Source organism: Acomys russatus, chromosome 20, assembly GCF_903995435.1.
Source record: "Acomys russatus chromosome 20, mAcoRus1.1, whole genome shotgun sequence".
NCBI classification, from domain to species: Eukaryota; Metazoa; Chordata; class Mammalia; order Rodentia; family Muridae; genus Acomys; species Acomys russatus.
This window is the reverse complement of record NC_067156.1, coordinates 11,064,077-11,080,697: the sequence shown is the minus strand read 5'-3', so window position 1 is coordinate 11,080,697 and position 16,621 is coordinate 11,064,077. Positions and strand designations below refer to the sequence as shown.

The window sequence follows — 16,621 nt, the reverse complement described above, 5'->3', positions numbered from 1 at the left end:
GCTGAGCAGTGATCTCAATAATTCAGTTGCGTGAATATGCCAAGTTTTGTTTTTAGGCTAGTTGATGGATATTAGGGCTCTCTCTGCTTTTTGCTATTATGAATTACACAGCTATAGGCTCCCTGTGCATTTTTTTTAATGGGCCCATGTTGTTGGGGGGTTTTGCTTTGTTTTAAATATTTATTTTACTTTATGTGTGTGCATGAGTGAATGCCTGTGTACCACGTGAGTGCAGGAGCCTCTTGTTGTCTGAGGATGCATTGAGTCCTCAGGAAATGGAGTTAACAGACTACTTTTAGCTTTCATGTGGAGAAACCTGGACCCTCCCAAAGAACAGCAGATGCTCTTAACCATTATGCCATCTCTCCAGGCCCTGGACCTATGTTTTATTCCCCATGAGTAGATCTGCTGATGTCCCATAGAATAACTCATCTAGCCTAAACCAATGAGCTTTTGGAGGGACTGTGTACCAGCTTGTGTGTTGTCAGCTTACAGTTTTCCCACAACTTTAATCATGCTTGCTTCTTTTGTTATGGCTATCCTGGTAAGTGTGAAATACTGTGTCATGGTGGTTTGAATTTCCTTACTGGCTAACATATTAAATGTCTTTTCATTTGTTTATTGATGGCATATTCTTTTTGAGAAGTGTCTATCCAAACCCTTTGGTCCCTTTTTTTTTTTTTTTTTTTTTTTTTTTTTTTTTTTTTTTGGCTGTGTTACTTTTCTCTTTAATACTGAACTTGGCATGTCCTTTCAGCTTTTTAGGAAAGCCTCTTGTAGCTCCTGAATCACAGCCAGACAGCTTTCTGCAGGAACTGGGTGTGGCTGCTGACAAAAGTTGAACAAAAAAAAAAATCATGTACTAATACTGTGGAAGTTGTTCTGTGTACTACCTTTTGGTATACATGGTGTTTGGGTGTGACCGAAAAAAAATGTCCATTATTGATGTTGGTGTTGTTTGTTTTCATCTATTTTGGCTTTGTTGACTCAGTCATTGTATTTCTTAAATGGTAATCTAGACTTAGCTAAGGAAGTCTTTAATTAGAAAAAAAATATTTATCACACAAACCCTTAAAGGAACATGAGTATTTATTTATTTAGACAATGTTTGCATGGTAAGTATTCTAGAGAAATGAAATGGTAGTCCTTGGCTGCTGAGACAGGTGGTGACTCAGAAGAACCACTCCAGGATGAGAAGAAATAATGTCAAAAGAGAACAGAAGGGACCCCGGAGTTTCAGAGATGCAGCAGGATGTAGGTGTCAGCAGGGAAGAGCAGAGAAGTGGGCTTCTAGTGGTGCTTGAGACATGGCTGAAGGCTTCACCACAGTCCGCCAAATCAGACACTAAGCTGGAAAAGCTAAATTCACTATCAGAATGGCTTGGCAGCTCCCTCTTTGCTACAGTCTCTTTGCAGATTTCCTTGAGGGACAAAGAATCAGTGGGTTTTGAAGAGAAGCAACTTTTATTACTCTGGTTCCTTAGGTACTGTTAGGCCACTGTGTGATTGGAGTCTATGACCACATGGGGACAAAGCTCATCTAATCAGTTTGCAGGTTTAATGTTAATATTTCTAGACAGAGAAATTTCTGTTTTGACTATGAATTACTATGAAAAGCCTTAACTGCTGCTCTGGCCTTCTCAGATTGAAACTAGAGAAAGGGAGAGAGCAGACACTACAAAACTGAAATATTTAGATGCCACCTGTAATGCACTCAAAGAAATTCTGGGACTGGGATAGCTCAGCAATGAGGGAGGGGCAAGCAGAGGTGGTAGCAGGTAGATTAATGAAACTGGATTCCTTGGAAGGGGGCATCCTCTATGCAGAAAAGCGTCCTGCTCACAGGAGCTCATAGAGACTGAAGCAGCAATGACTGAGCCTGCTTGGGTGCGCTCTGCAGATATGTTACTTACGTTTGCTAGCTTGGTATTTTTGTGGGACTCCTGACAGTGGGACTGTGGCTCTTGGGACTCTTCCTCTTTTTGGGTTGCCTCAACCAGCTTCAATATGAGGTTTTGTCTAGTCTTATTGTAACTTATTATGTTGTGTTCCCTTCATATCCTTGGGAGGCCTGCTCATTTTTTAAAGGGAAACAGAGGAGCAGTGGATCTGAGGGAGGGGGAAGGGGTGTGGGGGGGCACTTGGAGGGGTGCAGAAAGGGGAACCTGAAGTCAAGATGCATTACATTAGAGACAAATTTAAAACAGAAAAGTGCCCTGGAGCCTTCCATCAGTGCAGCAAAACTATATATAGTTCAAGTTCCAGAAAACAATAGTGTCCTATAAAGAACCCACTAGAATATTCTAGAAAGAATCTTTCAAGAGAGTGCTTTAATTTATTTTTTTTTTAAGGAAATTTCAGCCATAGTTAGGGTATGAGAATTGATTAAAAATTCTGAAAGCTCAAAGAAATGCAGGTGTATACTTTTATAGATACTAAATTCTACCACAAAAGCTTTATCTGTTTCCCCATCTTTCCTCTCCATCACCGCAACACTACGGTGAAGACTTACCATACACATACAGCTTCAGGAGACCAAAGAAGTAATAAGGAAGGACCAGCCTTCACATATTCTAGGCACTCCCTATACAGTGCAGGTGACACAGCACAGGGCCATGGATGGAATGATTGTATGTGAAACAAAGAGATTTTCTTAAAGCAGCATACACATTTCAACAGAAGGGCCCATCTCAGATGTCTGTTCCCAAAACTGAGCATGAGACTCCTTGGTCCTTGTCAGCCCTTTGTGAGGATGTGACAGTTCTGCCAAGGAAGGTTGGTCTGTCATAGCTTAACATCACACATCAGACAACTGGAAGCTCGCTGGAAGCTGCATGTTCACAGCCAAGTCCTACCAGGTACTTTGAGGGTGAGCCTCTCTCCCTAAATGGACGGCCTCCTCCGTCCCATATGTGGTCTTTTCTGCATGTTTTTTGCAGTCTCGAGTCCTCTTCTCTTCTTACAAGAAAACTAGTCCTGTTAGATCAGGGCTTCTCCATTGAGATGCGATTTGACCTAATTGATTTCTTAAAGATGAGTGAGACACATTGGGGTTTACAACTTAGATGTCTGGATTTGGAAGAGACACTGTTCAATTCATCACAAATGCCAAAACTAAGACAGCTGAAGAAAATGGGAGAGAAAGTAACCCAAGTCAGCAACAATTCCCACAAAGTCCTATCACCTGCGTTAGCGCAACACTAGAAATAAGAGGAAATTCAGGCCCCCTTTCACCCATCCCAGAAAACCCAGCATAAACCAGTCATTCTCTTAAGAATCAAATGGAAAATTCCATAATAAAAATATATCCTCTCCAACCCAACCCAGAGTCTAAATAAATTGCCACCAGGAGTGGGGACCTTTAGTAAAAGCTTCAAATATTTTTGCTTTGAATCACACTGAAAAATCACAGTGCTGAAATAATTTCTTTCTGTTTTTCATCTACCTGAGAAGACAGATGAAAATAACAATAGCAATTTATCGAAAGGTAAGTATGGGAAAAATCTGTATGGAATTTGTATTTTAAAATTATGACTTATTAACATGAGAAAAGGAGGAATAAATCCTAGAGAAAGTTTTGAAGTGATTAGTCCTTAGGGGAATTTACTGCCTAGTGATAAAATTTGGGTCCCTGCTGCCCTCAGACATTTGGGGAATAACTCAAGCCTCACAGTGGAGTGTCCACAATTCAGTTTTAGGATATGCAGTAAACTTTGTCAGAATAATTTGTTTCAACGAGTCAGAGATCTGATGGTTGGAAAGGTTTTTCCAGTGGACTGAGTGATTGGCTCTCAGAGGCCCTCCTTGTGAATGTCCTTCCAGAGGGACCCATGGGAAGGTCACCAAGACGTCACTGTCTTCCAGCTAGGGTTCTCTCTGGCAACACCGCCAGCCCTCCCTGGGTTGGTGAAGCAGCAAAGAACCTAAAGAACTGGCTCCCTATAGGGAGAGAAAGAAAAAGAAGAGGGAGACATGAGATTCCTATTTCTCTCACAGCAGCGGGGTGTCCCTAAGCTGGATCCCCCGCAAGCCACACCTCATTGTCTCTGCAGCACACCCACCTGTGCTCCGCTCACTCCCTAGTGACAGATCTGCCTCAAATAAGAGCATCATCTTCCTTTGCTTTAGCCCTAGGATGGTTTCACAGAATCACCTCCCCATCCTACAAACACATAGACAGTGTCAGTCCAACTCCATCTCCTGTAAAACAGACCTCTCAGCCTTGCCATGAATATCCCAGGGAAAGCCTGGACTCAACACAGACAGTTATTAACTAACTTTCCTTGCTGTCTCCTTGCGTGGCCACTCCTGCAGTCACTCCCAAACTGGAAAGAGCCTGCTTGTCGGGAAGCTGGCTCCAGTGTTTTGCAGCCAGCTTCAGAGTTTCCCCCAGGAGGAATCTCTCTCTGGAGTTGCAGTCATGGAGGAAACTGGGCTCAGATCACACAGTGGGATCCAACCACCATTCTATTCCTTTAAGGTCTTTCGAACAGTGGACTTTCTTTCATTTTGGTAAAACATTCATTTTGACTCAGACTCTGAGAGACATCGTGTTCGTGGGGTAAGCTCGGTCCCGAACCTGACTTGACCTTACTAGTCCATGAGCTTGGGTCTTCCTGCAGCTTTTCGCATGCACCAGGTGCCAAGATGTTCCTCAGCTTACGAAGTCATGCATGTTTCTTCTGACTGACAGACAGACAGGAGGGAGAGAGCAAGAGAGAAGCCTCCATAGTGTGACTTGTTCTAATCACTGAACTTTGAGTTTTAAATCCAGGCATTACTTGGGAGTGCATTGCTCTGTAGGCCACACAGCTCCTTCATGAAGCTGTATGGAACCTCTTCTCTTGGCTTCAAGGAGACCGCTCTCCTCCTACATAGACATTGCATGTTAGCAAGCTGTGCGCCAATGAGTGCTGAGGCCTTGCCTTGTAAATGGGAGGCTTGGGCTGAGAGCTAATACTTGCCACAGCTTCTTCCTAGGGATGTGGGGAGGATTAGCGTGATGTTATTTCTGCTGCAACTGATGCTCTTCAAAAGAGAGGCCTCAAGCACTAGGTATTGGAATTAAGGTGATGTAGGTAATCAAGCAAAGGAGATAGCCAAGTGTTTCTGGTTTACAAACGGTTAAGGGAATGGTTTGGTTGGTCAAAGCTCGCCTTACAAACTTGAGGACCTGTGTTTGATCCCAGAACCCATGTAAGAATGCTCTATTTGCTGCCATGCTTGTAATCACAGCACTGCGGAGGTACAGCCAGGAGGATCCCTGAGGCTCCCTGACCAGGAAATCAGCTTAATGGGTGAGCTTCCAGACAGTGAGAAGCCCTGACTCACAGAAGCTGAACCATGGTCCTCACCCCCCAAGGTTGTCTTCCAGACTCCAGACTTCACAGTCGGGAGCACACACATGCACATATATGCCTACACACACACACATACACACACACACACACACACACATATTTAAAAATAATCAGTAAATAACACAAGTATTTTTTTCCTGGGAAAGGGAGGTAGAGGGTACAAATAAATAAGTATGTAGTTTGTACAAAGTTGGGCCAAGATTGAAGTTTCAGGATCTATCCAGTCGGATCTGCCCTGACCTTGATGATTATGATTTAAGTTAGAAGCAGGAACTACACATCACAGATTGAGATGAAGGCAGTTCCTATCCTGCCTGCCTCAACTGTCATCAACTGGTATGTAGATTGGGTGTACAAAAAGAAAGTGGTAAAAGCAGAACCCCCACCCTCACCCCCACCCCGCCACCCACACATACACTTGTATGCTGAGGGACATAGTGTCCTTCTGGGATGAGTCTGTGTTGGGGCCATTGGTGATGGAGCCTGTGAGCTAAAGGGGACGAAAGTAGTCAAGGCACAAACAGGGTAGGGTGTTCAACCACACGTGCAATATACAAAGCTATAGCCAATAAGGAGCTGATCAAAGCCAGCTCTTGGGGCAGGGGTGTGGGGGTGCTGAGGCAAGATTAGAATCTGGGACAAGCCCAAGCTATATTGTAAGATTATATCCCAAAAAAACAAAACAAGAGCAAAAGTTGTGGCTGGGTTAGTAAAGCACCTGCCTTACAGTTCAGTCCCCAATACTGCACAAAACTCGATGTGATAGTGCAAGCTCATAATCTCAGCAGCAGGGTTTTGATGGCAGTAGGATCAGAAGGTCAAATTCATCCTCCAATCGATAGCAACTCTGAGTCCAGCCTGGCCTACATGAGACCCTGACTCAAAACAAACCAAAACAAAACCCTAAAGATGGTGGTGTTCTCACGATTGTACCTGTTGAAAGTGCAGAGGCGGAATAGTAGTCAGACTTCAGAGCTCCAGCGTTTCATGTTCTGGCTGCGAGTTCTTAGCCTGCTGCTGGTGAGAGGTCAGATCATCCTGGGTGGTATGTGGGAGACCTTTTAAAATAATAGATCATGTATTGCTGAGGTGTAACACGTACTGAGAATGCAATGCTGCCACAAAGCCCATGACCTTATAAACATAACTGCTCAAAACAATACTTCTTAGTACTGGCTACATAGCAGGATCACCCAGGAAGACAGTTTTATGTAAAAACAAACAAGCAACAGCAACAAAACAATACTGGGCCATACTCTAGACTGTACGCCATGGAGGAGGTTCCCCTGCCTTAGGCAGTTTCCCAAATTTCTATCCTGCACTGGGAAGCACTGAGGTAGGCAGAGAGGATTGTTAAGGTATTGTTTAAATGAACAACTTGAAGTAAATGTTTTATATATATACATATATATATATATATATATATATATATATATATATATATATATATATATATATAAAATACTGCATCCTATATGATGCTGAAAACTAAAGGTTATTCAGTCTTGCACTCTTGTGGGCAGCTCCCATTCTGTGAGACAAAACTGAACCAAAGTAACCATGAGAAATTATAGGAATAACAGTGCATGGTTCATGCCTCTCATCCCAACACTCGGGAGGTGAAGGATGGAGGATCAGGAATTCGAGGCTGTTCTTGTCTAAATAATGAGTCTGAGGCTATATTTTTGAACATCAAAAAAACAAAACAAAACAAAACAAAAAAAACCAAACCACTACCAACATCAAAATCTCACCAAAACCCCAAAATAACAAACCCCAGGAGGGCGCCATCACACGACAAATTAATCTTTTGAGGCTTCTCCATTAGGAATAAATTCCAGAACAGTTCCAGGCAGTGAGTAATAACAGGGATGGGTTATGGAATCCGTCAATATGACTGTTAGTTCTTAACTCGGACAGACAACTTAAAAACCGGGACACGTTTACTGGAGGTCCCAGTAGGATTCAGTCATCCATAGGCCTGTTGTTTTCCTTGAGAGGCTGCCCACTATGGTCAGAAGGACAGGTCCAAAGTAACTGCCTAATCAAACAGTAAGAAACTAGTGTCCTGTGTTCCCAGTCAAAACACCCACAATGAGGTAACACCTCCCACTTAGCCCCGCCTCTTGAAGATCCCAAACCTTTCCAACAACTCTTAACCTAACTTGTTTCTGACTCGCCCTGTACAAGGGACTTCGGTTTACCCCACTCATTCTCGTGCTGATCACAGCACAGCTTCAACCACACAGCAGCATTTCCTGAGCGCTCTCTGCGTACTCCACCTCTTTTTACTTTTGAGTGCAGCCCGTGCTGTTGTGATGGTGGGAGCCACAAACTCTCACACTTCCTTCCATCTGAAGAAGTCTAGACCATACATAGGGCTGATGCTTCTCTAGTCATGGTCCAAGTTGACTCGTGATGTCACCTCAGAGTCACAGGTGAGCCTGAGGAGAAATGCCTGGGGACAAGCCTCCAACAGCACCTACCCTCCCTCCCCAAACCCTCTCCACCCCACACCGAAAATTGAGCCACCCAGAGACTGGAAAAGGTGCCCACACCCCTTCCTCTATTCTTTGGTCTGTTAAAGGGGGATAATGACACTGTGTTTACCTACCTTGGAGAGACATTATCAGCTCTATTTAAAGGCTCTTCCCATGAAAGCTGCTGTGTAATTACCAAGAACAGCTATGATAAAGAAACCTAAATACAACAGCGAATCAGCTGGAACCAATTCTCAGGGGAGTTTACTTCTCTGGAAATTTTTAAGAAAAGGATAGCAGCTCGTCTTTGGGAAGTGCTGGGTCGCACTCTGGCATTATGGTTCTGGAAAGCCAGCTGACTCTCGAAGCCTCCTTTTCCTGCCAAGGATTCAGGGTCTTCCTCTCTGTTTTCTATAGTCTGTTTCCATCTGAAATTACCTTTTCATTTCTGATTTTTTTTTTTTTTAACTCACCAAATCTCTTGCATTGAAAATGGATTTTAAGCAAGACTTCCACCTACAGGACAGGAGAGAGAGGACGTAGACATTGCAGTCTGAGAGAAAATAGTGCACTTTATAGATGGCAGGTAATAAAAGCATCTCTGATAGCACTGAAGAGGATTGGGGATTGGAGCAGTGGCTGATGGGTAAAACACTTGCAGTTCAAATGAGGACCTGAGTTCTAATCCTAAAGACCCATGTAAAGCCAGGCACAGCAGCACTGTTGGTAATTCTCGCACTCCTATGGTGAGATGGGAAGCTGAGGCAAGAAGTCAGCCAGGCAGTTAGCTGAGCACATCCAGTAGGAAACATAGAGACCCTGTTCTAAATACGGTGGAAGAGGAGGACCAATGTACAGACTGCCCTTCAAGCTTCCCACACATATTGTGGTATGCTCACACCTGCATGTGCACCAAAACACAAATATGTCTGTCTGTCTGTCTGTGTCTCTCTCTCTCTCTCTCATACACACACACACACACACACACACACACACACACTGACACACACACTTTTTTTTTAAGAAGAGGGTTGAAATAATTGATCATCAATGTCAGTGTCAAGCTGTGCTAAGATTCACTGACAAAATATGAATTGTATGGGGTCAGGAGTGCAGAAAACAGGGATGTGTTCTGACTTGCTTGAGGGAACTACTCCAACAGAAGCAGACTGATGGCAGCTCACTGGAAAGAAGAGGCACAAGACCAGTGAGATGGCTCAGGAGCTAACAGCACCTGCTATCAAGCCCAATGACTTGAGTTCTATCCCCAGTGGTGGAAGAAGAGAACAGATTCCTCCAAGTGCACACTCTCACACAGGCACCCCACACATACACATATGAGATAAATGAATGAATGTAATTTTTAAAAATTACATCTGTGAAACCCATAGAATACAGCAGCCAAGTAGAAGAACTATGGGCAATTAGAAATAGGTGACTTGGATAACCTGAGAGGGCTCATACAGAGTGGGTACACATACTTACCTGGCAGGGGAGATATCATGATCACAAAGAAAGTGGGTACATTGGATATATATGTCATATGTCATATATGTGTGTGTGTGTGTGTGCGTGTGTGTGCGTGTGTGAACATCACTGCCAGAATCCCATTAGTTTTATTTTTTTGTTAATCTTGATTACAGAGTTAACTATTCAAGCTATTTGTAAATAGTGCAATATCTAGTATCGGAAAGGCTCTAAGGAATAAAAACTTCAGAATTCCTGAGGTCGTTTTCACATGAGTGCTTTGTAAGGTTAAAAATTATGTATAATAATAATAATAATGGCTGGCACTTATCAATTGATCACTATGAGAACTATATCATTTTTTTTATATATAATCTAGACATCAGCTCAGAGACTTTCCTGGTCTGGTAAGATTTCTACAAACCACATCCAGTTCCATGACTTGTGGAGATGGACTAGCTGGATTAAATGTTTGTGTCTCTGTGCCTTCAAAATGTCTGTGTAAAACTTTATCTCCCACCACACTGGTTTTGTTTGTTTGTTTCTCAGTCTGGGGTCTGTGAATCAAGTCATAAGGGTGTCCATGTGTGATGGAATTAGTGGACTCTAACTAGAAGATTACTTTCTCCTCCCACCCCTAATTCCTCTCACCTCATGAGGAATAAACAAAAAGTTGGCCATAAAGATGAGTTCAATCAGTTGAGACTTCCATCTTCTCAGCCTCCAAACTGAGCCATAAAGGTCTGTTGTTCATCCTGAGGCAATTTTGTTACACGGCCTGAACTGACTCAGACAACCATCCTCTTATCTGGGAGTCTTGGGAGCCTACCAGGCCCTTCCCAAACATTGCTGCAGGCATAGTTACAGACACAAACCTGTTTTGATAAGATAACTCAGCCCCCAGTTGGCATGGCCAAGACCACTGAAGTTTAAAGTTCATGGGAAAAAGTCACAAGTTCTTTACATCTTTCCCAACCTCTCATTACCGTATTAGGTTGGAGGCATCAATTTGTTTTCTCCCTTCATAAGGCAAGGGCATGTTTTTCAGGGTGTCATTCTCTGAGGGCCTGGCTTTAGTCATAAGTAACAACAGTTACTGTCTCATAGCACCTGCGTAACTTCATTTAACTGACATGAGGCACCTGAGGCCAAGCGGCAGCTCAGGGATAAAAACCTTAGGCATGGCAGTAAGGGAATATAAATGTAGCTTGGGCTGTTCAGCCCTTTAAAGATGGGATAGTAACTACTTCATCTCATTTAGACTACCACTTCAAAATGTCTTGCTTTTCCTATCAAGTCTTTGTCTAAAAAAGAAAAAATTACATACTAAGTAATACATGCAAGGCATTACAGAGCAAACTTCTCAATAATGTGTAACATTTCAGAAGGTATAGCAGGATAATTTGATAATAATAATAATGATTAGTAGTGGTGTTTAATAATAATTTAAATAATCTAAACAGAGCTGAGGAGCTGACTCTGTGGGTAAATAGCTCACTGAGCAAACGTAATGAAGTGAGTTCTAATCCTCAGCAGCCACATGTAGCCTAGGTACAGCAGTGTGAATGCACAATCCCAGTGGCTCTATGGCAAAACCTGGAGCAGGGGGTGGAATGAACAACAAAAAGACTAGAACTGAGGACTGATAATTGAACTTGATGCTGACCGCCAGGCTTTGTCATTTCTAAGTAGTCTGATTTGGATGGAGATGTCAAACTGCAATAACACAAAGGAATAGTTGATACTAATGATGACAATAAACATGAAACACTGCTTTGCATAAATATTTAGTACAACCTGGAGTCCTGGCACTCACCTTTAATCCCAGCAGAGGCAGGCAGATCTCTGTGAGTTTGAGGCCAGTCTATTCTACATAGTGAGTTTCAAGACAGTGAGGGAAAAGGAAAGGCTGTCTTTAAAAGCCTAAATAAGTAAATATTTAGTACAAATGGTAGAAATAAATTTGGGGCCATTACATAAATTGTTAAAATTTCTGTCCTAATTCCAAGACAAAATTCCTTTAACATTTATGTTTATGAAACTCAAGCCAGAACTCAAACAGCAATTTTCAACATTAAACATCCTAACACAGTACAATCCAAAGGCACATCAATTAGAAAGTCTATGTTTTCCATTAGCAAAGCCGTATGTTTCCATGAAAACATAAGAATGTTTATAGGTAGCAAATGCTGCAGTTCTTAGCCTTAGTGTCTTGAGTCTGAGCTGAGGGGTGCAGGCAAGGCTGTTGGTGCTATGTGGCAAGACAACACACACACACACAGTGCAGGGTGCACACATCCCAGGTCAGAACAAGGGCTGCAGTGACATCACTCAGGCAACATGGGCAAGCACTGCTCAAAACACCCGAGATTCTTTACAAACTGGATTTTGAATTAATTTTTCATCATTATGGGCTTGGAAGCCTTTTACTGTTGTCAGTTCTTTCTTCTTCTTCTTCTTTTTCTTCTTTTTCTTCTTCTTCTTCTTCTTCTTCTTCTTCTTCTTCTTCTTCTTCTTCTTCTTCTTCTTCTTCTTCTTCTTCATGTTTATTAGTAAAATTTCCATTTCGGTCTCATCAGAGAAGAGACAAAGTTGTTTGTGTCATCTCCTCCTTAATTTTTATTTTTATTTTTATTTTTATTATTTTTGACAATTCTTTTTTTAAAGAAGCTATACTATAGAAGATTTATGTGAGTTATTCAACTTTGTATAAGAGGATGAAATTAATACTCCCACTACTTTCAACAAGGTAATTGATTTGAAAAAAAGTAAGCTCTATTTCATCATAAATTTCTAAATAGCTAAGAAAGGCCAAATATGTGTGTGTGTATATATATTCACATATATATACATACATATATATGTGAGTGTGTGTATATGGGTTGGAGAGATGGCTCAGCAGTTCAGAGCACTTACTGCTCTTGAAGAGGACCAGAGGTTGTTTGCCGCCACACACATGGGACAGATCACAACTTCCAGTAACTACAGTTCTAATGAATATGGCAGCCTCTTCTGCCTTCTTCGGGCACCAGGAGCAAAACAATCCCACACATATAACATAGAAATAAATAATCTTGGCAAACATTAAAACTTTCCTGTATGATGTTGAGAGCCAAACCAAGTCAGAAACCCTGAGTCTAGATGTGTAGCTGTTACGATGTTTACAAACATCTTACAAAGGCTGATATCTTAGTCATTTTTCTATTGCTGTAAAGAGACACCATGATCAAGAAAGAACGAGTGTACTGAGACCACGAATACAGTTTCAGAGTGTGGGTCCATGGCCATCGTGATGGGGAGCATGCCAACATGTAGGCAGGCATGGTGCTTGGAGCAGTAGGGAAACGTTAACATGTAGAGACGACAAGCACCAGGCAGAAAGAGAACCAAATGGAATGGTTTGGGTTTTTGAAACCCTGAAGGCCATCCTCAGTGACAAAACTCTTTCAAAAAGGCCACACCTCCTAATCCTTCCCAAACTGTTCCACCAGCTAGGGACCAAGCACTGCCGTACATTAGCTGATGGGGGCCATTCACACTCAAACCACCACAGCTGAGAGACATATTTTTTTAATTTTATGTGTATGACAGTTTGCCTGTATGTATGTGTGCACCAACCACAGGCACTCATGGTGCCCTGCAAGGCCAGAAGAGGACACTGGGTCCCCTACAACTGGACTTACAGACTTACAGTTGTAAGGCAACATGTGAGAGCTGGGAACTGATCCTGAATCTTCTGCAGGAGAAGCAAGGGCTCTCAACTGCTCAGCCATCTCTCCAGCCCTACATTACTGAGTTTGTCTTTTAAAAGGCTTCATCCCATGGATTCAGATCTCTAAGAATTTGAAGCTGAGAATCTCTATTATGAAGCTAAAATGTGTAAGCGTCTCAGATGACCCAGGGAAACTTGGAGAACATTAAACTTCATTATCTCAGTGTTATCTTCCAATTATATGATTTAATCATTTATATGACACTGCAGAATGCCTTGTTCTACAAACATACACATTATGTAAATTTAGTGCAAATGCCTGTAATTGTGCTGAATTTTTTGCAATGGATTAAAATTCTTGTAATCCCAGGAATGGGAACTTTTTTTCGTGTATCATGGAACAGATCACTTTATCTGCCCTGTTTCCCAATTATGAATGTTCCAAATCACTGATATATAAATAAATGAGACTTTTCCACACTCGGAGCACCAGTATGATGAAAAATTTGTTTACACCGAGAGATTTTAGGTCATCTTTCAATCATTCATCCCCTGAGCCCAGGTAGGTCTGCAGGAGAGTACACAGGCACACACGCCCCAGTGTGACACATGGCAAATGTTGGGTGGTCACTGAGCCGGAATGAAAAAGACCTTCAAATCCCATCACTTTCCTCACCTTATATTTTTGGATACAAGAATCTATGAACTCAAATTAAAGGCATCCGAACACTGTTGACATGACCCGCTCAAACATTCGATTTATGTTTCTCTCAATTCTTATTTTTTAAGTACTGTACTTTAGTCCTGGTAATATTAAGGAAAGTAAAGAAAGGCATACTTTTAAATAATAAACGTTATAAACAGTGTGATAATGAAAGCTACTCTATGTAAAGATCTTCCAAAATGTGTTACAACTTGCCTTAATAAAGATTTCTTATTCTTGCAATAAGACAATATTTATAGATTTTGCCTGATCTAGATTTGAGCTTGAAAGCTCAAATTATTTTTTTTAATTATTTAAAAAATATTTTTAAATTATTTTTTAAAAAATCATTGCAGCTTCCTTCAGCTCAGTTAATTCAGATTCCTCAAATCTTACTTTTGCAATATATGTATATAATATATATACATAGGTATGTATGTGTGTATTTGTTAATCTGTACATTGTGCATACTCACTGATAAGTATGTGCTGCGGTTAATACACACAATTTCTTTCAAGTATGTCATATATGTTGACAAAGCCGAGTTTTAAGTTTTATTTAGGATTAAAAATGATTGATGCTGGGTAGAACAACTGAGTTACAAGCTTTAGAAGCGAAATGAATAAACAATCAAATAAACACAGTAGTACAAAAGGTTGGAAACATGTCTTCACTGTGCAGGAAAGCTCTGTATGACAAAGGCAAGTCCTGCCCTCTGGTGGAAAACACACAGCAAATGAAGAAGGGGGATTCCCTTTCCTCCTGTGTAGCTCTCCACGACATTTCCCATGGAGACGTGGGCACACTGGGCCTTCATCTCACTGAGGGAGAGCCTTTCAATGTTATTAGCTAGCGAGGCTTTCGGTTGTGTCACTGTTGACAAGGTTGGAGGCTTTAAGCATTTGCCAACCTTTCAGGACCCCCCCCCCCCCCGTGTTGAAAGGAAGTCCAATTCTTAGAGAACACACAGACATTTTGAGTCAATGACACAAAGACTCCAGGTCCTCTTCTCATCCTCAATGGTGGACCATCAACACCTTTGTGGAAAAACACTAGCAAGATTGGTCCAGGGAAATTGGCCTTACCAAGGAATAAGATGACCTTAACAAACATACAGAAGTCAACCATGTATCTCATTTGGTCATTATTAAACATATTTTAAAGCAGTACTTAAAAATAAATATATTTAGCCTTATTACTTTTTTAAAGCAAACCCCACTTCCTAGAGCCCTCTCCCCCATGGCAGTCATGTGGACTGGCCCTCCTGGGCTCTGACAACATGTGTACCTATGATGTTAAGACTGGCCAGGCTACCGTCAGAAATGTACACACACCAAACTGCTTTCATCATGACTTCTCTCACACAAATAACATGCTTGATTATGTGGGGCTCAGATAACAGTTTAAAGAAGACAAAAGCCCATATAATCAATTCTGTGACCGTGCATTTACAAAATTACATGGTACATGAATTACATGTGTATTGCTTCCAAATAAAGAAGAAAAGCTTGATGCAGATACTCATTTGTCTCAGAAGTCGCTGACTGAAACTCACAACATATGGTGATCTTTGTTAGTGTCTTCTGCTTGTAGGTGCCAGCTAGTGGCAGTTTGAGTGTGCGTTCACTTTGAAGGAGTTGGGTCTGTGTGGTTTTCATTTTACTCAGTTATACCCAGAGGATGGAAAAATGAGTGTTTCCGAACTGCTAATTGTGTGTGTCATATATCTATTGGTGCAGTTCCCTCTATTGATGGCTAGTAGTGTAGTTTATCCAAAGGGTACTCTTCTTCCTGCTGCCTACTCAATGCATCCAAGGGCGCCAGAGTTTCATTAGAGGAATTCTCTCGTTCCCTTCCTTCATACGGAAATGCCATTAACCGCATTGAGTTAACTCTGAGTGTTAGGTTCCTAACCAACACACAAAGCTTCTCCTCGGGGCCTATGTTACCAGGCATCCTTGAGTCAGAACGAACGGACTGAATCTGTCACCGCAGATTCAGAGTCACACCATGGGTTGCAATTGGATTTAAGAGGAACTCTTGTATCTATTGACTTTTCCCTTTCATCATGGCTCTTTCGCCGCCAACCACCTTGAGTCTTTCAGGTAAATGAAAAGTTCAATTATATGTAAAGTGAGTGTTAAATCAGCAGGCCCCTTGTGGGGGTCTGGGCTTTCTCTCCCTGCTTCAGTGGCAAGTGTGCTCAATCCATTACTGTTCCTGAGGACTGTACATCCATCAGGTCATGTGGGCCGGCCAGGGTGCATCTTATAGCTTTTACTGCATATGAGATGTTGCAGGCCTGTTCTCAGGAACTGCCAGGCAGACTGGGAATCACAGTCACGGTTAATAGCAGCGAATTGCCAGCTCTTGATGGGTGGGTAGTCACTCCTTTCAGTGGTTGCCCCCTGGGGGAGAAGGTAGAAAAACAGAGGGAAGGAATTAGAGTGACTTTGCACAGTTGAGCAGGTTCATGCCGCTGGATCAGTGGCAAGCATTGGCAGGGCTCCACTCTGGGGAGGCTCACAACGACATCACAGTCTCTTTTTTACCAATTGGTGCTGCTGTATTACCAGTGGAGCACAGGGGGAGAGCAGAGGGGAGGGCTAGCCAAACGGGGCGGGGAAGGGGGGCGAATGGGGATGGAGGCAGAAGTCTAGGCTAAATTAAACAAACAAAACAAAAATTCATGCTCAGACAGGTTCCTGCACCCCAGTTAGCCCTGTGCTAATTGTACCAAACTGGTACTTGAAGTTCCCTGGGTGATTAAAGGGTAGACTCCCAAACTCTCTGCACAACCTTAATTTTTTCAAGGTTCTCTGAGTGGAGAATGGCTTATAATAATGATTTTGACTAATACATTTTTTGACATGCAACTTTAATGCTTAGCCTGAGTACA

At 42.1% G+C, this 16,621-nt stretch overlaps 1 protein-coding gene across 1 annotated transcript in view; it reads left to right on the top strand.

Annotated features, from left to right (window-relative positions):
- Window positions 1–16,621, top strand: part of Klhl14 (kelch like family member 14) — a 99,818-nt gene that overhangs the window by 13,722 nt on the left and 69,475 nt on the right. The window lies entirely within an intron of this gene.